The 22,135-nt window shown below is 36.6% G+C and overlaps 1 protein-coding gene across 6 annotated transcripts in view; it reads right to left on the bottom strand.

The window, feature by feature from the left end:
* LOC115217577 (cell surface glycoprotein 1) overlaps window positions 1-21,899 on the bottom strand; it is a 314,511-nt gene extending 292,612 nt beyond the window's left edge. For 3 of the 6 annotated variants that reach the window (XM_036507206.1, XM_036507205.1, XM_029787321.2), the window contains exon 1: window positions 21,735-21,898. The gene's annotated coding sequence lies outside the window, so the exon portion shown is untranslated. Of the gene's footprint in view, window positions 1-21,734 lie in introns of all 6 variants that reach the window. The other 3 variants (XM_029787322.2, XM_029787323.2, XM_029787317.2) reach the window with 2 other exon arrangements.
* Window positions 21,900-22,135: the final 236 nt, after the last annotated feature.

Genomic DNA, 22,135 nt, shown 5'->3' with positions numbered 1-22,135 from the left:
ACTGGCCCTCGTGCCAGTGGCACGTAAAAGCACCTATTACACTCTCGGATATATGAATGTATCATCATCATCATCATCGTTTAACGTCCGCTTTCCATGCTAGCATGGGTTGATTTACATATTCGCATGTATGGATGTATATATACGTATTCGAATGTATGGATTTTTGTGGCGTAGTTTGCACAAGAAATTTTCAATTCTGAGGAATAATATATAGAATTAAAATTATCAAAAGTGCAAAAGCTCACTCGATCTTGATTTTCATTACTTGTCAAACCATCCAACTAATACCAGTAAGGAAAACGGACATTAACGATGATGATGATGATGATGAATCGCTATCATCATCCAGGTGTCTTCTTTTTATATAGACACGATTCAGATAGTTTTTACACCATAACATGTCTGTATTCTCTTACTTGGCCAAAATCTTATCAGTAAAACTCAGTGTTCCACAAATGGAATGTTTGCAGATTAATAAAAATTTACATTCTGTTTGACAAGAATTTTCTGTCATGTTCTCGCAACTAACTACACGAACTACAGTTTTATATCACTTATATACACTTTCCTGAAATTTGTTATCAGCTATTTATAACTTGGTAGATAACGAAGAAACACATTTCGTGATTCCAGCAGCAATTTAGGTTATAGTTTACAAAGCTCTTAAGATGAAAAGAATATTCTGGAACATACAAATCGTTAAATAATTAGCTTTTGACAAATGATAAACTACCTTATAAAAATCTTTATCTTTTATTTTTTACTTGTTTCAGTTACTGGACTGTGGCCATGCTGGGGCACCACATTGAAGGGTTTGGGTTTAAAAAGATCAACCCCACTACTTCCCTTTCTTTTCTGAACCTAGAGGTTATTCAATTGCCTTTTGGTTTTTGTTTTTTTTTTGCTAAATCTCTAAGTTATAAGGACAAATAAACCAAAACCAGCAGACGTGTGGTGGAGTAAGGGACCACACACACACACACACATATACATATATATGAAGGGCTTCTTTCAGTTTCCATCTACCATATCCACTCACAAGGCTTTGGTCAGCCCAAGGCTATAGTAGAAGACACTTGCCCAAGGTGCCACGCAGTGGGACTGAACCTGGAACCATGTGGTTGGTAAGCAAGCTACTTACCACACAGCAACTCCTACACCTATAAATAAATATTTTATATTTTACAAATGCATATATACTATGAATCATTTGATATTTATATAATTTATATACAATACTACAATAATATTATGATAAATTCATAGCGTTCCCCAATTCACTGCCTCTCTCCCAGCGCCTCCTTTTTCTCTACTGCCCATCCGGACTGTCTCAACGCCCACCGGGGGGGGGGGGTAGCACCCACTTTGAGAAACTATGATCTAGAGCAAGTCAATTTGGTTAAATTCATTCCTTGGCAAGAATTTGGACCTGGAGATCTCCATTTCCAGCGACTTCAAGGGCCACCTCCCAGTGGTGTCGGGTGTCAACGAAGAGCCCTCGACTACAACAAGACAACCAAAGCTTTTTTTTTCCCAAGGTCTGGGGTCTCCCACCCCTAAGCCCTAGACCATCACCTAATTACCCTTACCAGTCTTGTTGCTTAGCAACAACAACAACAATGCTAACAGGAAGAGTTCAACTCTTCACTGCAGTATAATGGAACACTGGCCTGTTTCATAGGATTGTGCTTAATGTTGTTGTTACCTACAGCTGTATACTCAAAGTTAAGTGGACTGTGCCATTTTAAAAGTCAAGTGCTTTGGTCACAGACCTAAATGTAGTGTCAGTGACAGGATATGAACACTGCTGACCTCTCAGCCAGTTGGCCAAAATGATCTTATCAACTCAGCGAGCTAAGTCTTCCAATTCCAACCACATTATAATGTAAAGGGAAAATGGTTCTTAGTTTCACCATAATTCTACTGACCTGAGGCAAACAAATATATTTTACCCATGAGTTATAACAGACAGACAAGGCAGGCAGACAACTGGTCAAGTCGAGAAGATGTTATTAGATTTCTGGTCATCTAGTTACTAGCAATTTTTTTTTATCTTTTATCATTTACTTGTTTCAGGTATTGGACAGTGGCCATGCTGGAGCACCACCTTGAAGTATTGTCTGTTGACTGCTTTGGCGTGGTTGCTATGGCTGGATGCCCTTCCTTATGCCAACCACCTTACAAAGTGTACTGGGTGCGTTTTACGTGGCACCAACAGCTGTGGGGCCACTAAGCAACATGCAGGACAAAACCCTTCATACAACAGGTTTCTTGCGGCTTCCATCTCACAAAGCATAGGTCAGGCTATGGCTGTAGCAGAAGATACTTGTCTAAGGTGCTGTGCAGTGGAACTGAACCCAAAGCCATGTGGGTTGCAAAGAGAGCCTTTTAACTATGCAGTCATGCCTGCACAATGTCCAAAATCCTTCATAATTCTAAGACTCTTCCCATTGTTCACCTAGCTGTGGAAAATTCTCACAGATGGCACCACTCTACTGTACTCTAATGAATCCAAGTACTCTAATGAAAGAGTAATAATAAATATAATGAAAACAAAATTATATTTATAAATATAGTAAATATATTGAATAAATATAATGGAAAGAACATCATATTTGAGTGAGGAGGAGACTCCCTTCGATCATGAATGACTATGGGATTGCACCTAGAAACTTACCCTCCGAAGCACAAGAACACAACATGCAACCCGGTCCAGGAATCGAACTCACAACTTCATGATCATAAGCTCCACGCTCTAACAACTGAGCCATGCACCTTCACACATACTTATAAATATAATAAATATAACAAATAAATATAATGAAAAGAACATCATATTTATAAAACAATTATAATATTAATAAGTCTCATTAAACAAACAAGTATTAAAAGAAAACCCAATACATGATAACGATGAAAAGTAATTTTATCCAAATCATTAATTAATCCTAAATGGTTACTTGAACCTGTCTGCCCCTCATGTAAAATCAAAAAATGTAAAATAACTAAGCTTACAATAAAAAAAGGAAATGAAAAATGACAATAAAAAAATTGTCAAAGTAGCATCATCAACAGAAAACCCGCCTCAAATTCAATAAACCGATACCTCCCCAATATAAGGCACTGCTGAAACCAAATTAGTAATATTCGTAATAACTGTAGCTCCCTGAAAAGATATCTGACCCCAAGGCAACACATATCCAACAAAACCAGTTAATATAACCAAAATAAAGGTGGCAGGCTGGCAGAAATGTTAGCACGCCAGTTGAAATGCTTAGCAGTATTTTGTCTGTCTTTATGTTCTGAGTTCAAATTCCACCGAGGTTGACTTTGCCTTTCATCCTTCATAGATCTCCTCCGCGAGCACTATAACGTGTTCGTGGAACCCAAGCCTTTGAGACTGTATCGAAGGCCTTGGCGAGATCCACGAAGGCTACCTCCAGTTGCGGTATTCTCAGCCATGCTGGCCTCCCCATCGCGTGGCTGACCAACTGCCGCAGGAGAAAAGAATTCTTGTTGCAGCCGTCAGCCCAGATAAATCTGTGCTGTGTACTGGGGTCGATCTAATCGACTAGCACCCTTCCCAAAAATTTCGGGCCTTGTGCTTAGAGTAGAAAAGAATATAACCAAACTATATAACAAGCATCTTATTTACATTCAGATGAATATGGTACTTAAGTTGAGGCACCAGAATTTAGTACAGTATTATCCATACCTCTGGATATCCTTGTCGCTTATTTTGATTTTAACAAGCATCTAATGTTGATTTCAAACTTTCCCTGTGAATTTTGCACAGGTCTAAATGAGTCACCCAGGTTCGTTAGTCAGTTATACACTACTTGGTGTCAAAGTCCTCAAGGCGTACCCTAACAACTCAATGAGTAACGGGTACTATGACACATTAGAAATATAAAAACTTGTTCAGTAAATTGTTGAGAATGATTGGCACTACTCAATCACTCCTCTTCGCATTCTCTGGCAGAAGAAAACCATATTTTTAATGATTCATATTGAACTGTGGATCTCAAAGTAAATAAAGGTGTATAAGCAGTGCTTTCTGCTGTAGGCCCAAGGCCTGAAATTTATACACTACCTGATTTCAAAGTCCTCAAGAGGTACCCTTACAACTTATTGAGTAATGGGTACTAATACAGGGTGTCGCAAAATCATTGATGGGTTTCAATTTTTAATAATTTCCTTAACTTTACAAATAAATGCATGAAATTTTGATGCAATATAAAGGACATAATGGAAATTAATATGCACAGGTAAAATTTTACAACACCATTACATCACATATGAAAAATGACATTGATTAAATGGTATCCATTTTTGGTTTCGCACGCCTGTGCTCTTTCCAAAACTTGCCCCACGACACCCTCAAGAGTTTCAGACCCCACTTCTCTGATTTCTCTATTGATGTTCTCCTTCGGTTGCATCAGAGTCTCCGGTTTGTTGACGCAAACCCTCTCTTTCAGGTATCCCTGATTGAGACCTTTTTTTTTGTGCCTGGCCATTCTAAGTAGACCTCACACATGGTTCAAGCAAGATGGGGGTAACTGCTCATACCGCAAGATAAATAATGCAGTTGCTATGGCAATGCTTTGGATAGAGAATAATTTCCCACTATGGCAATGTCAACCGGCCTTCATGTTCTCCAAACTTGACAAGCCCGGATGTTTTCTTGTGGTGATATTGAGAGAGAGAGAGAGAGAGAGAGAATGTGTGTGTGTATGTGCGTGTGTAAAGGTAAAAATTGAAATAATGATTCTAAACCAGACGGCCAGTTAATTTCTTACAAGAAAAAAAAAAACTAAATTTAAAACAAGAAAATTATTTAAAAAAATAAATATCTCTGCAAATCTGTCCAGACAGGTTATTTGTCAAAATCACAAATTTCCCACAAAAACCTGGCACCTGTTCTTCAACTACATAAGCCAGGGCATACGAAATAAAGTCTTTTTCAGACAACACAAAGAAAAATCTACACAGTAAGATATGAACTTTTTAACCAAGAATCTATACCCAAAATATAACCCACTTGGCTCCTCTGTATTTGTTTCTCATAGGCTTTTGTTAGTTCGTTTACAAATTTATTATTATTATCATGGGTATCTTGAAATTGTATCCCCCTTGTTTAAAAACAAAAAAATGTAAAATAACTAATGTGGCACTCCATCGGTTATGACGACGAGGGTTCCAGTTGATCCAATCAACGGAACAGCCTGCTCGTGAAATTAACATGCAAGTGGCTGAGCACTCCACAGAGGTGTACCCTTAGCATAGTTCTTGGGGAGATTCAGTGTGACAAGGCTGGCCCTTTGAAATACAGGTACAAGAGAAACAGGAAGGAAGAGTGAGAGAAAGGCGGCGAGCTGGCAAAAATGTTAGCATGCCGGGTGAAATGCTTAGTGGTGTTTCGTCTGCCGCTACGTTCTGAGTTCAAATTCTGCCAAAGTCGACTTTGCTTTTCATCCGTTCAGGGTCAATAAATTAAGTACCAGTTATGCGCTGGGGTTGATGTAATCGACTTAACCCCTTTGTCTGTCCTTGTTTGTCCCCTCTATGTTTAGCCCCTTGGGGCAATAAAGAAATAAGAGAAAGTTGTGGTGAAAGAGTACAGCAGGGTTCCCCACGACCCCCTACCGGAGCCTCATGGAGCTTTAGGTGTTTTTGCTCAGTAAACACTCACAACGCCCGGTCTGGGAATCGATACCGCAAGCAACCTTCTTAACTAACAAAGCCATCAGCCATGCCATATATATATATATATATATATACTAGCAGCTAAGCCCGGTTTCACCCGGTCTGTTTGGATGATGTGGCTGAGATCGTTTTCGGTTAGGCATAATCTATAACAGCGTTTGTCAACCTTATAATTTTGGGTCCCCTGTTTCGATTGGAGCCTCCAGCTATATGAAAATTTCCTGACCCCATGTCGCCAGAAAATAGCTTCTAAGCAACTGGTTGTTTTAATGGCAGAACAAACAGGGAAATTCCATTAGAAAAAGTTTTAATCGATTTTCTCCGTAAGTATGGGGGTTAGGAAAAAAATACAAACTGCATTCCAATCTATGCACCCGTCTCCACATGTGTGCCATTTTTCACTCGAATCCACCCAGCCGTTTGGTTGTGAACCTCAAGACAAGAAAGAGTACAACGATCGCCCATGTCCGATTTATATTATATACACACACACACACACACACAAGCACTTTTAGCCATCTCATGCTTTCGGGTATACAGAGTATGTTTAACTCTTAAGCATTGAAACCAGCGATATCTGGCTCAAATATTCTTCCTGTATTACATTCAAACCAGCCAGATCCAGCTTCTCACACATACCCTACAATGTTATTCTAAATAATAATAAACAATTGTATCGTCCTCATCTCAAAGTTACAATGTGATTAACTGAAAACAATGTGAATAAATAAGCATTACATTTGACTGAGTAATCTGAATGTTAAAGGGTTAAAATATGTGCAGCCTTATTTAGGAAAACAATCAAAAATTTAAGAAAAAAATCAGAACAATACCAATTGTTTTAGTCAGTATGAGGAAGGGCATTCATTCACAAAAAGGAAATATTCTTCATTCCTATCACACATACAGAGAAGCACGTACCACACCTCTACACAGCATCCACATCTTGGTATTCTCATCCAACTCATAACTGTAGCATGAAAACATAAAATGCAATATGGAAATATAAATGTGGCTGTGTGGTAAGAAGTTTGCTTCCCAACCACATGGTTCTGGGTTCAGTCCCACTGCGTGGCATCTTGGGTAAGTGTCTGCTGCAAAAGCCTCGGACTGACCAAAGCTTTGTGAGTGGATTTGGTAAATGGAAACTGAAAGAAGCCTGTCATGTGTGTAGGTGTGTGTGTGTTTGTGTCTGTCCCCCCACCACCACCACCATTTGACAACTGGTGTTGGTATATTTACATCCCTGTAACTTAGCAGTTTGGTAAAAGTAACCGATAGAATAAGGACCAGGCCTAAAAAAGAAATCACCCACTGGGGTCGGTTCATTTGATTGAAAATTCTTTTCAAGGCATTGCCCCAGCATGGCCGCAGTCTAATGACTGAAACAAGTAAAAGATTACAGTTGTTTTATGCTTAGGTTCAGCTTCCTGCCTCAACAGATCTTACATCATGAGCACACTAGCTCTGACTATCCTATCTTGCTTTTTATTTGTTTCTTTATTTTTCCCAACCTTTTTTCTTTTCTGTTTTTCAGGAGGAGGAGAGAAACTGTCAATGACCTTTTGCAAGCTCTCCTGGCACTCGCAAGGCTGATGTCATCATTGTTCAACCTGAAAATCAGCAGGAAAGACGTGGGAGTGTAGAGGGCGCCAAGATCTGGTGGAAATGCTTACAACAAAATGATGCTGTTATTTAGCATCATTTCTTATTTCTTTACTGCCCACAAGGGGCTAAACACAGAGAGGACAAACAAGGACAGATAAAGGGGTTAAGTCGATTACATGGGACCCCAGTGCGTAACTGGTACTTAATTTATCGACCCCGAAAGGATGAAATGCAAAGTCAACCTCGGCAGAATTTGAACTCAGAACATAACGACAGATGAAATACCTATTTCTTTATTGCACACAAGGGGCTAAACATAGAGGGGACAAACAGGGACAGACAAAGGGATTAAGTTGATTACATCGACCTCAGTGCGTAATTGGTACATAATTTATCGACCCCGAAAAGATGAAAGGCAAAGCCGACCTCGGCGGAATTTGAACTCAGAACATAACGACAAACGAAATACCACTAAGCATTTCGCCCGGTGTGCTAACATTTCTTATTTCTTTACTGCTCACAAGGGGCTACACACAGAGGGGACAAACAAGGACAGACCATCTTACCCATACCAGCATAATATATAGATGTGTATGTGTGTGTGTGTTTGTGTCTGTCCCCATCCACCGCTTGTCAACCAGTAGGAGTTTGTTTACATCCCCATAACTTGGCAGTTTGACAAAAGCGACTGATAAAATAAACACCACGCTTCAAAAAAAAAAGTACAGGGGTTGAATTCATTTGATAAAACTTCTTTGAGGTGATTCCCCAGCATGGCCACAGTCTAATGACTGAAACAAGTAAAAGGTAAAAGATTAGTAAAATAACTTTGTCGGAAATTTTGGTGGAAGGGTTCAAGTTGGATCACTTTGAAATAGGAAGCTTGTGTCTTGGAACCAGGGGTGGGGGTCTCAAGTGGGTTGGTATCAAAGGGGTCAAGCTCTAGATCAGTTTTATAAGTTGTGCAATATCCTCAGGCCAGGCATACTGAGGCATATTCATATGCTTTGCCTTGGGCCTTCAATTCCTGATGGAATCATAGTGGTACCGTTGTGACATTTGGCATGTCTTGGACATTTACACCTGGTAGAATCCATCATTCTCAAGGCCTGATCGCAGCTGATTTTTCAGAGAGAGACAGACAGACAGACAGACCAAGATGGAGAAAGGATGAAAGTAAGCAAGAGAGACAAACAGAGAAAGGATGAGAGTAAAAAAGAGAGACAGATAGAGAAAGGATAAGAGTAAGAGAGAGAGAGACAAACAGAAACAGACAGAGAAAGGTTGAGAATAAGAGACAGATAAAGGATGAGAGTAAGGAAGAGAAAGACAGAGAGACAGAGAAAGGATGAGAGTAAAAGAGAGAGAGAAAGAGAGAAAGGATGAGAGTAAGAGAGAGAGACAAACAGAGAGATAGAAAGAATAGATCCTAATATTAGTCTGGGACTTTATTTATCTACCTTAAGGGGATAAACAGTAACACTGACTCCAATGGGATAAAAAGCCAGATTAAAATACCACAAACAGCAGTCCCCAATGTATGTGTGTGTGTGTGTTGTGTCTTTGTAGTTAACCCCACCACTGCATGGCGATCAGTGTTGGTTTGTTTACATCCCCATAACTTAGCAGCTCAGCAAAAAGAGACTGATAAAATAAGTACCAGTTGTTAAACGAATATAAATACTAGGGTTCGATTTGTTCAACTAAGCCCTCCAAAGTGGTGCTACAGCATGGCCACAGTTCAAAGACTAAAAACAGGTAAAAAAATAAATAAATAAAAAAGAATAACACCTACTCAACAGTCATGTAATTAGTAGCAGAAAAATAAAATATAGTGTTAATTAATTAATTAATTAATGCTCAATTTATTGATACGCAAATAACCAATTTTACAAGAAAGCTTATCAGTACCATCAAGCTAAACTGAAAAGACGGATACGAAACAAGTTGAAATAATTTAGTTTATCAGTACAGTAATACCTCAATTTCTGAGGACCCCCTATAAGAGACCCCAGGTTTATGAGTTTTATTTTTCAAGCACAAGATAGAAATTTTGAACGAAGTGCAAAAGTTTCTACTACTGTAAGACGTGCTTCTGTGTGTTACTGAGAAATTTATAGAAAGTGAAAAAAAAAAATAGGCGTAGGAGTGGCTGTGTGGTAAGTAGTTTGCTTACCAACCACATGGTTCCGGGTTCGGTCCCACAATTTCAACCAATCAATGACGTCTATTGAGGTGAAAACATTCTGTGCTGTATGAATATGTCCCTCGTTTAAGAAACAGATTGGGTTTATTTACATTTGTGAAGAAAAAAAATATACCCTTCCCCCCACCCCTAACCCTAACCCTAAAACAGATTGAAACGCAATAGATCGATACTAGGGTCATAATTATGGGTGACAATTTCATATGACACCGCGAGAAAAAAACTGCCATTCAAACCGAAAAGATCCCAAATTTTATAGGTAAAATATTCTTCTGGGAACAAATTATGATTCATAACATTGCTACTATGGGAAATTCTTGCTTTGCTTTACTGAGTTTTCGTTTTATGAGGGGGGGGGTGTCTTTGGGAATAAATTAACTTACATATCGAGATATTATTGTATATATTTTATCAGGTCTTTTTAACCAAGAATTAAATTCAGAACAATTGGATACAGAATGAGAGATAACAGATGGCGGGGGGGGGGGACATTTATCTAATCTAGGCTAGGCTAGACTAGACTGCTATTGACTGTGTCACAAAATAACATTGTCTGTCTTATGGAAATGAAAATAATAGCAATGGCAAAATGATGATGAAGATACTGACGATGATGATGATGATGATTACAATTATGAAGATTATGATGATGAGGATAATGATGATGATGATGATAATGATGATGATGATGATGATTACAATTATGAAGATTATGATGATGAGGATGATGCCAATGATGATGCTGCTGATGATGCTGATGAGGAGGAGGAGGAGGATGACGATGATGATGATGACTATGATGATGATGCAGATAATGGCAATGATGATGCTGGTGATGACGATAATGATAATTATGATGAGACACTGATGACAACAATGAAGAGGATGATGACAATGATGATGATAATGATGATGATGATGAGGAGGAGGATGATGACGATGATGATGAAGATAATGGCAATGATGATGCTGGTGATGAAGATAATGGTGATGACGATAATGATAATTATGATGATGAGACACTGACAATGATAATGATGATGGTGATGATGATGATGACGATGATGACAATGATTACAGGGATGATGATGTCAATGATGATGCTGAAAATTCTGACAATGACAATGACGATGATGATGGTGATGAAAACAATGATGACAAAAATGCTCACAATGATGGTGATGATAATGATGACGATGACGACAAAAGAACAATTGGTCTAATGGAATCATTTGGGAGGCAAAACTTCTCATTTGAGTGCATCAGGAATAACTCCATTGTGTAAAGAAGATTATTAACAAAAAGAGAGGAGAGAGAGAGAGAGGGAGAGAGAGAAAGAGAAAGAGAGAGAGAAATCAAAAGAGACGGCTTACTCTAAATGGAGCGGAGAGATAAGGTTGGTTAAAACACACTATTTAGAATAAGGGGAATATAAAAAAACAAAAAAAAAAAAAAAAGCAAAGCTTTTGCTAAGATGATAGCATTTAGAGGAAATAATAGACTAGATAATAATAATATGTAGAGGAAGAAAATGAAGAAAGAAAAGACAAAAGAAAAAAGAAAAAAGGGAAAAGAATGAGGAGAAGGAAGAGGAAGGAATATAAAAGCAAAGAGAGGAAAGAGGGGGGGAGGGAGAGAAAGGATAAAATAAGAGAAAAGACAGATATCACAAATATTTTTAAATTGAATTAAGGCAAGAAATATCAAATTCCAAAGACAAAAATGTATCTAGGAATAAGAAGGTAGAGACCTTATATATTGGTTTTGAATTTTGGCATAAGGCCGACTGCTACTTATTTTACCGGCCCCAGAAGGGTGAAAGGCAGAGTTGGCTTTGACAGCATTTGAACTCAGAGTGTGAAGTTGGAAGAAGTACCGCCTTTAGTCTTTACCTTATACATTGCTGGCACATGAAGCAATGGGGTAAAACAAACAGTAAACTTTAAATCAGTTGTTTGAGGTATATTCAACCAGCAGAAAGGTGTTTTCATTGTAGTTTGCTATGAAGAAAAATTCTCACTTAGGGTAAAAGGTGTAAGCACACCAAAGTCAGTTCAGAGTGCCACCTAACCTATTGCCTTAGGTGAAAATATTTCTCCATGGCAAATCGCAGTGAAAATACCATTTTACGGATCAAATATGTTATTTACATATTTGAACTGATCTAAAGTTAGGTTATCTCTACCTTAATTTGTCTAATCCAAGACAGACCTAAGAGTTAGAAGTTTAATTGGGCAGACAAAATTATATGAGGATGAATAAGAACTACTGATGTGATCAATGAAACTGGATCAGAAGTTAATTGAGGAGTATCATCACACAGCTGATCAACAACACTGATCTCCACTAAGTCTCGGCTCAAAGGGCTCTACTCATAATAGCTAATCAACTAACTCTTTGCTCAAGGAGCTCCACTCACAATAGAATCAAAAACATTCATTCAACTAAATCCCTGCTCAAGGAGCTCCGCTCACTAAAGAACTGATCAACAACATTAATCTCAACTAAATCTTAGCTCAAGGAGCTGTGCTCACCAAAGAACTGATCAACAACATTGATCTCAACTAAACCTCTGTTCAATGAGCTCTACTCACAATAGAACTGATCAACAACATTAATCTCAACTAAATCTTAGCTCAAGGAGCTCTGCTCACCAAAGAACTGATCAACAACATTGATCTCAACTAAATCTTGGCTCAAGGAGCTCACAACAGCTGACCAACAACATTGTTCTCGAGTAACTTCCTGCTCAAATTCTGTGTAGTTCAAAGCCTAACAGTAAGATTTAGAAGAGAAAGACACTGAGATGTGTGGTGGCTGAGAATGGAGGAAGAAAAGATATCAGTGAAGCAAACTTATCAAGGATTTTCTATGCCAGGGACGAAGGGGGTCTTTTTAGCACCAAAAGTGAAATGAAAGTGCATAAAAGCCTTTGGTGTACATCTGTCTTCAGAAAAATAAATTGTTAATTTTACTAATCTAATTCACAAATATACAACATATGCTTTGCTTTTGGCTTGATCTCAGCTGATTTCTGAGAGAGAAAAAGAAAGACAGACAGACAGTGGATAGGAATAAAAGATGGAGAAATAATAGATCCCAGTACTTGACTCAATTCCAGGCAGTGACCTGGATAATAATAATAATAATAATAATAATAATATAATAATAATAATAATAATAATAATAATAATACCTGGAAATAGAGGTAACTAGAATGTGGAATCTAAAAACAGAAACAATTCCTATCATAGTAGGTGCATTAGGCATGATAAAAAAATTTTCAGACAAATACATAACAAAAACACCAGGACTTACAAACACATATAACATACAGAAAATTGCACTACTGGACACTGCACACGTCCTATGCAAAACACTTTCAATACCTTCAGAGCATCACAACAAATCACAGCACATACCCAAGGCACACAGAGCTGCACTCGGTAGTGAAGTGAAAGCACGCTATAAAAATAAAACTACTGAATAATAATAATAATATCGAAAAATACCTTAAGAAATTTCCCCAAGACACCTGATGAAGGCTGGAGGGTATATCAGCCGAAATGTTGTGTTAACAATAAACAAGATGAAGACAAATATCCGTCAAATGTAAATAATGTAAATAAGAAAAGTTTCAACCCAGGTAACCTTAAAGACTGAAAGAGTAGTTATTACAGAGTTTGGACTTAAAACAGTTGAGGAGGTGGGAACCTTGCACAGAGGATAAAGGAGAACAGCAAGTCAGAACTTTGTACTACATGCAGATAGAGCAACAAGTACAGATAATGCACAATGTATGTTGAGAAATTTTACTATCATATCAAATGTGATAAGTGCCCTGACTCAATGTAATGAAACAGGATAATTGATCTGCATTTAAAAACAATTGTGTGGTTAAGAAGTTTGCTTCTCAACCATGTGACATTGGGTTCAGTCCCACTGTATAATACCATGGGTAAATGTCTTCTATAGCCATAGCCAAAGCCAACCAAACCATTGGGAGTTGATTTGGTAGGTGGAAACTAAAAGAAGCCCATTTATTTGAGACACATTTGTTCTTTTTTCTCCCTTTGTCTATTTGTTCTGAAGAAGAGCATATGCTCAAAACGTAAAAAGACTTTTACTTCTATTTTTCCTGAGCGTAAACCTAATACACTGTTTGTATTTTTTAGCTCTTCTTTATATTTTCCTTTATTGTTGCTGTGTGTGAGTGTGTGTCTCCTTGTGTTAACATTGCATGATTTTTGTAAATTAATGTCACTCATTTCCAACCTTGCTTGGAAATAGGTATGGGTTGGTGGCAGGAAAGGCATCCAGCTTTACAAAAGCTGCCTCAATAACTCCATCTGATCCACGGAAGCATGAAAAGGTAGACATTAAATAGATGGTGGTGGTGGTGGTGGCAATGATGATGATGCTCAGTCTCAAATCATCTCCGATCATGCTATGACCATCACTTCTTGTTTTGGAAAATAACACATCCCAGACTCATATCATTGGTGTATTGCAACCATGAAGGATCACTGACATGTTGCACCTGCAAAATTTTGGAGTAATTGTCTACAAGGCACCATTCTGCAGCAGATGCATTCATTTTTAGCTGAATGGACTGGAGTAAAAAAATGAAATGAAAAGCCTTGCCCAAGAACACAATACATCATCCAATCTGGGAATTGAACCCACAATTTTATAATTGCAGCTTCTATAACCTAACTACTAAGCTACACACCTTCTCATATCCAGGCTGCATTATTCAGTATCTCTCATTTTTTAAAGACAGCAAGGAGATTTGGCTGCGGTTTCTAGCAGGTCAAATGGTCACATAAAGACTCTCTCATTAACTCAGGCTTCCAAGTAAGGCTGCTCTGGTAATGGAATTATTAGAATTGCAGAAGCACTAAACTTTAAAAGCAAGAAATGTGTTTTGATTAAGACACAAAGCTTGGGAAATGAGGGAGGTTAAGTTATGGAATGGTAAATTCATAAACCAATTAAATAACTTTATTAACAACTAATATAATTGGTAAAGCACATGTTGATTACTTGGCTGTGTAAACCATATACCAATTACTTGGTAAGCATGGTTGTTTGGTAAGAGGTTTACACCCCAACTACATGGTTCCAGGTTCAGTCCCACTGCAGGGCACCTTGGACCAAGTGTCTGCTACTATAGCCTTGGTAGATGGAAACTGAAAGAAGCCCATTGTGTGTGTGTGTATGTGTGTTTATCTCCCAATATCATCATCATCATCCAGCGTTTCAAATTCGGGTTTTGTCCCTGTTAACAGGGGTGGCTGGATCTACCTCACTGCCATAGCAACCGCCCTAACACCATCTCACCCAGTTTTGGACGTCCTCCTTTTTCAAACCAACCCTCCCAATCATCTCTTTCACCTGTCCTCTCCACCTTTTCCTCGGTCGACCTCGCTTTTGCGCTCCATTTACCTCAAATGCAATTACCCTCCTCAGAACATACTGTTCATCCCTCCTCAAAACATGCCCATACCTATTTCTTTACTACCCACAAGGGGCTAAACACAGAGGGGACAAACAAGGACAGATAAACGGATTGAATTTAGTAGACTAAAAGAAAATTGATTGAGACCCCCACCTCCACCACCACCACCATCTGAGCGTGGTCATTGCCAGAGCAGCCAACTGGCTTCCGTGCCAGTGGCACATAAAAGGGCACCATTCGAGCGTGATCATTACCAATGTTGCCTTACTGGCACCTGTGCTGGTGGCATGTGTAAAAGGATTCGAGCGAGGTCATTGCCAGTACCGCCTTACTGGCCCTCGTGCCAGTGGCAGGTAAAAAGCACCCACTACACTCTCGGAGTGGTTGGCGTTAGGAAGGGCATGTAGAAACTCTGCCAAATCAAGATTGGAGCCTGGTGCAGCCATCTGGTTAGCCAGCCCTCAGTCAAAATCGTCCAACCCTTGCTAGCATGGAAAACAGACGTTAAACGATGATGACGATGATGATGATGATGACCCCCTTCGGTCATGAATGACCATGGGATGATTACACCTAGAAAGTTATCCTCCCAGGCAAAAGTCCGGGCAAGGTTGTTTATGGAAGACCGTCTTCATATCACGTGATAGCTGTAAATGGGTGTCACTGTTCATACAAGCAGTGTCATCCATTCCCAATCTTCCATGAAAATGTGTCGAGTCATGGGAAAATATTATCTCCCTTGGAAACAGGTATGGGTTAGTGACAGGAAGAGCATTGAGCTGCAGAAAATCTGCCTCAACAAATTCCAAATGACCCAAGTGAAAGTGATAAAATGATGAGGAGGATAAAGAAGAAGGAAGATTCAAGAAGAATTAACAAAACATGAAAATATATAATGGATTTCTTTCTTTCATTTTCCTTTTCTTTTTTTCTTTTTACATATTTGGGGATGACAAATGAGAATAGCAGTAGAAGGAAAAAGGAAAAACTAAAGTATTTAAGATTGGGATGTGACTAAGGATAGGAAGTTGCTGAAAGGCAATCCTACAAGAAGTAACCAAGTCAAAGACCACTAATTAAGTGTATGCAAGTAGTGGAAGTATAAACAAGGTATTGTGTGTATATATGTATATGTATATATACATATATATGTATGTATATATATATATATATGTATATATACATATATATGTATATATACATATATATGTATGTATATATATATATGTATATATACATATATATGTATGTATATATATATATGTATATATACATATATATGTATATATATCTGTATGTGTGTGTGTATGCATATGTATATATATATATATATATATATATATATATATACATATGTGTGTGTGTATAATATGTGTATGCATATATGTATGTATATATCTACATCTATCTATTTATCTATCTGTCTATATATATGTATATATATATACACACACATACATATGTATATATCTATCTCTCTCTCTCTCTCTCTCTCTATATATATATATATATATATATACATATATATATGTGCGTGTGTGTGTATATGTATGCATATATCTTTATATATATATATATACATACACACATATATATATACATGTGTGTATGTGTATATATATGTATGTATATATCTATCTAGATATGTACATATATATAAATATATATATATGTGTATGTGTGTGTGTGTATGTATATATATATAATATCTATATTCATAATATATATATATATATCATTATTTTAATATCTACTTTTCTATGCTTGCATAGGTTGGATGCAATTACCAACCCACACTTGTTTCGAAGCAAGGTAAATTCTTCCCCATGGCTAGACATGTTCCTGTAGAATATTCAGAATGAACGACACCATTTGCATGACAGCAAGAATCATTTATAACTATTACATTATGACAAGCCCAAGAGACAGAAACATGTTCACACACATACACACACACACATGATGGGCCTTCTTCAGTTTCCATCTACTAAATCCACTCGCAAGACTTGGTCTTGGTTGGCCTGGGGCTATAGTAGAAGAAGACACTACCAAGATGCCAGGCAATGGGATTGAACCTAGAGCCATGTGGTTGGGAAGTAAACTTCTTACAACACAGCCATGCCCACCCCTACATATACTGTACAAGATCTAAAATAAAGCACGATGAGTGAATAGTTGCCGGGGTGTATATAGAGCTTAATACAAGCCGAATGTTGTCTTCAACAGAACTTAATGATCAAAGGTAATCCGGCCATGACCACCTCCTGCGACTAGTACATAGTAATATTTAGCAAGATCAAACTCACGTGATCTAATATGTTCCTTTCTTAAGACAGTAAGGTGTGTTCTAAGGAAGAGTTGGTTGCTATTTCTAGCATGTTGAGCTACTATATAGAAGCTCTCTTGGTGATTCAACAAGCCTTGTGTTGCTGACTTAGGTGAATTAGAATACTTGCTACAAAGGCTAGTCTAAGAGGTACCAAATGGATAAGGAAAAAAGTCACGCAAGTATAGAAATTCATAAAATATTTCGAACTATGGTAATAACATGTATGAAAAAAAAAATTCTCTCAAGATAATGAATAATTAAAATAGTCTCTTACTATAAATAGCTCCCAGCACAATCATATTTCACTATTGAATATGATATACACCAATGAAATCATTTATAATATTTTCTGCTAATCAATAATGGAAAGAAAATAAAATAAAAATTGTATTTATCAAATAACCATTCTCTGTTGCTGAAAAACACTCGTACAAAAGCGTGTGTTCACTTTCAGTTTACAGCTAAACCTTCAGATTATAGACAACCCACCACCACGACCACCACCATGTATCCTGCATTTCAAATGATTCGAACATGCATCTGTGTAAGTCTCAACAGAATTAGAGTAAAGAAAAATTCTGCTTTTTGAAATTTCTACCAGACAGAAATAAATCTTTCATTGATAAAGACTCCACCTTAATAAACATGCTCAAATATCTAAAAATATGCCAGGGACGTATCTTCTCTTCATCTCTTGTTATAACAAACAAAAAAGAAAAAATGAAAAAAAAAAGAGAAAAATCTCTGCTTATTTAATCTTTTAATCTCAATCCCAGTTGTACACTAATCATTCCTGCTGCACCAAAACGTCGAAATCCCATCCTCATCTCGTGTCTCAGTCAAACCCACCTCAATCAGTTCACATGCCCAATATTTCACCTATAGCAAAAGAACTGCTACTATAGTGGATGGAACCCAACCTATCCCCCATTCAACCAACACGAAATATGTCTAAAACCTCTACCCTACCGAAACACAAGTGGAACTGAAGACTTACAAATAAGCCTAATTCCATTTGAGGAATAGCTAGGTAGCAAGGAGTTAACTTTAACAGTAGCCAAACCCTAATTATGACTGATTGTGCTATTAAGAGAATCGTGATGAGGAATAACTTTACACTATGTTAATTATTACATTACTGCAACATCTATTTAAGAATCAAAAGTGTTTGTAGATTAATGAATCATTAATCCTCGTAAGATTTAAAAGAAAGAAAAAAATTTAAAAAACGCTGAAACCTTCTAACGAATTTTATATACAGTAAAAGATTAAAAGAGAGTTTGGGAGAATCCAGATCTCTTTCTGTTCCTTTCCTCGCCTCTCCTTGAACTAATAGATGAATTATTTCACAATGAGATGATGGGAAGAAGCAGCATCTGGCAAAAATATGAGGGAGTGCCAATGGGGTGCAATTAAACAATCATGCTAAGGGTATTAAAAGAAATTTCTTTTGTCATGAAACTTTATATATATATATATAGATACATATATATATGTATGTATGTATGTATGTATGTATGTGTATATATATATATATATATATATAGAGAGAGAGAGAGATATGTATGTATGTATATATATATATATATATATATATAGAGAGGAGAGAGAGAGAGAGATGTATGTATGTATGTGTATATATATATATATAGAGAGAGAGAGAGAGAGAGATATGTATGTATGTATATATATATATATATATATATATATATATATATATATATATATAGAGAGAGAGAGAGAGAGAGAGAGAGAGAGAGAGATGTATGTATGTATGTATATATAATATATATATATATATATATATATATATATATATATATGGCAAATACATCATTAGAGATTAGCCACATTTAAGTGGCAAATATACTTCACATTGTCGTGCAGCTACAGTTTATACCTCATTCAGAGATTTATTATTGCTTATATATATATATATATATATATATATATGCATGCATGGATGTATGTATGTATTTCTGAATCAAAAAGTAATGCAAAGTCATGTCAAACTCCACTTTTGTGAAAAAGAGCTACTTTCATTTAATCTCACATGATCCTAAAGTATTTTAAGCCTATCATTTTTTTTTAAAGATAAAAATGATATTTCCTGTATATATTCTCAACATATACCTTTTATATTAGAAGCAGCAGAGATAGATTTTATCAACTTACAAACAATTCTGAAATTTCCATGCACATGCATACACATATGCAATGTTCAACCATGTCTCTTTCTCTCTCTCTCTCTCTCTCTATATATATATATATATATATAATATATATATATATATATATATATATATATATATATATAGAGAGAGAGAGAGAGAGAGAGAGATAAGTAGATAGATAGATAGATAGATAGATAGATAGATAGATAGATAGATAGATAGAGATAGAGAGATAGATAGAGAGAGAGAGACATATATAGCCTTATATAAACATACATATATGTAGATACAGACATATATAGACACATGGACACACAAATATACAAACATGGACTTATATATAGACAAACCTAGTCATTTTGATTTTCATACACACACACGTTAAATATAGATCTTTTAACTCATATGGCTAACCCTCGTTTCTAGATTATTCCAGTAAAAGACTGATTTAAATTCTAAAGAAGTGCAATAAACATGTTAAATTGGTGAAGTGCAGTATAGTTGCACTTGCAGGGCTGCAAAATGGTGGCTGATAGCAGAAAGCTAAAGAATGGTGCAAAGCTCGGAAGAGAGAAACTGCTTCTGTGTACAATTTATTATTTTGAGTAAGCATCATGTTGGCACAAGAGAAGAATCGATAATGCTTTGAACAGAAAGACATCATGCAAGTGTGTGGTCTTTGACTGGCGTGTATATGAAAGAGAAATGTGTAACGAGAATTAAGAGAAAAATTAAGAAATGGAATTTAAGAGAATGTTTAATAAAAGAAGAAGGGGGGGAAAAAGACAAGAAAGAGATGAGTGAAACCAGGAATATGAACAAAGAATGGAAGGAAATGTTAAATGATGCTGATTTTGATAATGATAGTGTGATTGCGCTAAAGATGAATGTGGACAGGGAAATGAACATTGTAAATGCAGATATAGTAAAAAATGAATCTCGTTTTAGGGAGTGGAGAATCAGTTAAGATGCCAAACGTTTCCCTCCTGACAACTGATAAGAATCCAATTCTTTGAATCATAAAAATGGGAGAAAATAGTTTTAACGAAATAAAAATTTGGTTAGTTTTAACATACAGCTGTTAGGTTTCAATAAAAAAAGTGTCTTTTTCTTCTTCGCAAAATCAGTTTTGCAACGCATCTCAGTGCGTTAAAGGGAAAATATTAAATCTGCTTTTCCTAATAAGCATTCATTCTTTCTTTAGAATGAATGCACAGCTAAATAAATACTTAGAATCCGGATTATTTCTTACTTTTTTTTTTTTTCAGGGGCAATTTTGATTCTTGAAGAATACAAAAGGATCCTTTATTGACACAAAGGATAAAATTTTAACAAGAAAATGTTCATTCTTATAAATTATAAAGAAACAAAGAATAAAAGTGTGTGTGTGTGTTGAGGGTGAGAAGACATATCTTCAGATATAGTCAACAAGAGCAAAAACTTCAAAAATCACAGTTTTATTAGGTTCTAGTGACAGAAGAAGACTGTTATGAAGTGGAAAGCAAATATAAGTGATACTGGGCTTTGGCTAGAGAAATCGATCAAAATAGCAGAAGTTGGTAAAAGCATTGGTAGCTTTAATTACGTTCCTCAATATAAGGGGAAAATTACCAAATTAGAATTTTCCGTAACTCAGCGCGCTAAACGATAAATATTTAATTATTCCTTTCAAATATTTTTAATTGCGAAATCTAAAGATGATAGAACATTTTTAATAAATCACTACGCATTTTTTTAACCATTTCCTTTCAGAAAGTCTATTTTTTCCATTGGATTTTAAACGGAATAAACATGAAAAAAACAATGGAACCTGGCTATAGAAATACAGATCAATTTCTATACTAGTTTATATAGACTGTGATTCTTTCTTACTCTCAATTCGATATCTGTCAAGCGGTAAAAATTACAGACTATTTTCTTATTATTTTACGATATATCATTACAGCAACTTAGTTTCCATGAATGAAAAAATAGTAATTGTAATAAAAGAAATGAAATGAGATGATATCTAGTTACAAACACTAAATCCTATATAAAATTAATCGCTATATTTTAAAAGACAATGTATTTTCCAGGAGGTTTCGTTTGTGTTTTTTTGACATTTTCTTCTCTGGAGAAAAATACATACAAAGAACGGGTTGGAAAACAACAAAACACAAACAACTTATCAGGAAAAATTGGAACAGAAGAAATCGGGTTACATTTGAAACATGATTGAATGAAAAAGAATTAATTAATGTACACTACCTTTTAATTAATTAACAGATTTGGTTGTTTGTCAGAGATATATAGTAACGCCGTTAGCAATATAGCGAGGGGCCCCGTCCTCTGTTGAGAACCACGCCGTCCACAACAAGCACCGGGTAAAGAGACAACAGAACTGGTAGTGAATGAAAAAGCACTGACTGTACAATGAGTAGACAGCAGTAAGGCGGCGGAGAAGGCGGTGGAGGCGGCGAAGACGGTGCAACTAACAAGCAGGGCGAGGGCGACGGCGGCGGAGGGCTCGCTATCCGCGATGGTGGGGGGGGGGGAAATGATTGGTGGGGTGGAGGCGACGGTAGACCTGGAATGATACACAAAGACTTACAGTCACTTCACCTTGCTTTCTATCTCTCTCTCTCTCTCTCTCTCTCTCTAATCTAATC

The sequence above is a fragment of the Octopus sinensis genome, linkage group LG11, assembly GCF_006345805.1.
Source record: "Octopus sinensis linkage group LG11, ASM634580v1, whole genome shotgun sequence".
In the NCBI taxonomy this organism is placed as follows: domain Eukaryota; kingdom Metazoa; phylum Mollusca; class Cephalopoda; order Octopoda; family Octopodidae; genus Octopus; species Octopus sinensis.
This window is presented reverse-complemented; position numbering and strand designations above follow the sequence as displayed.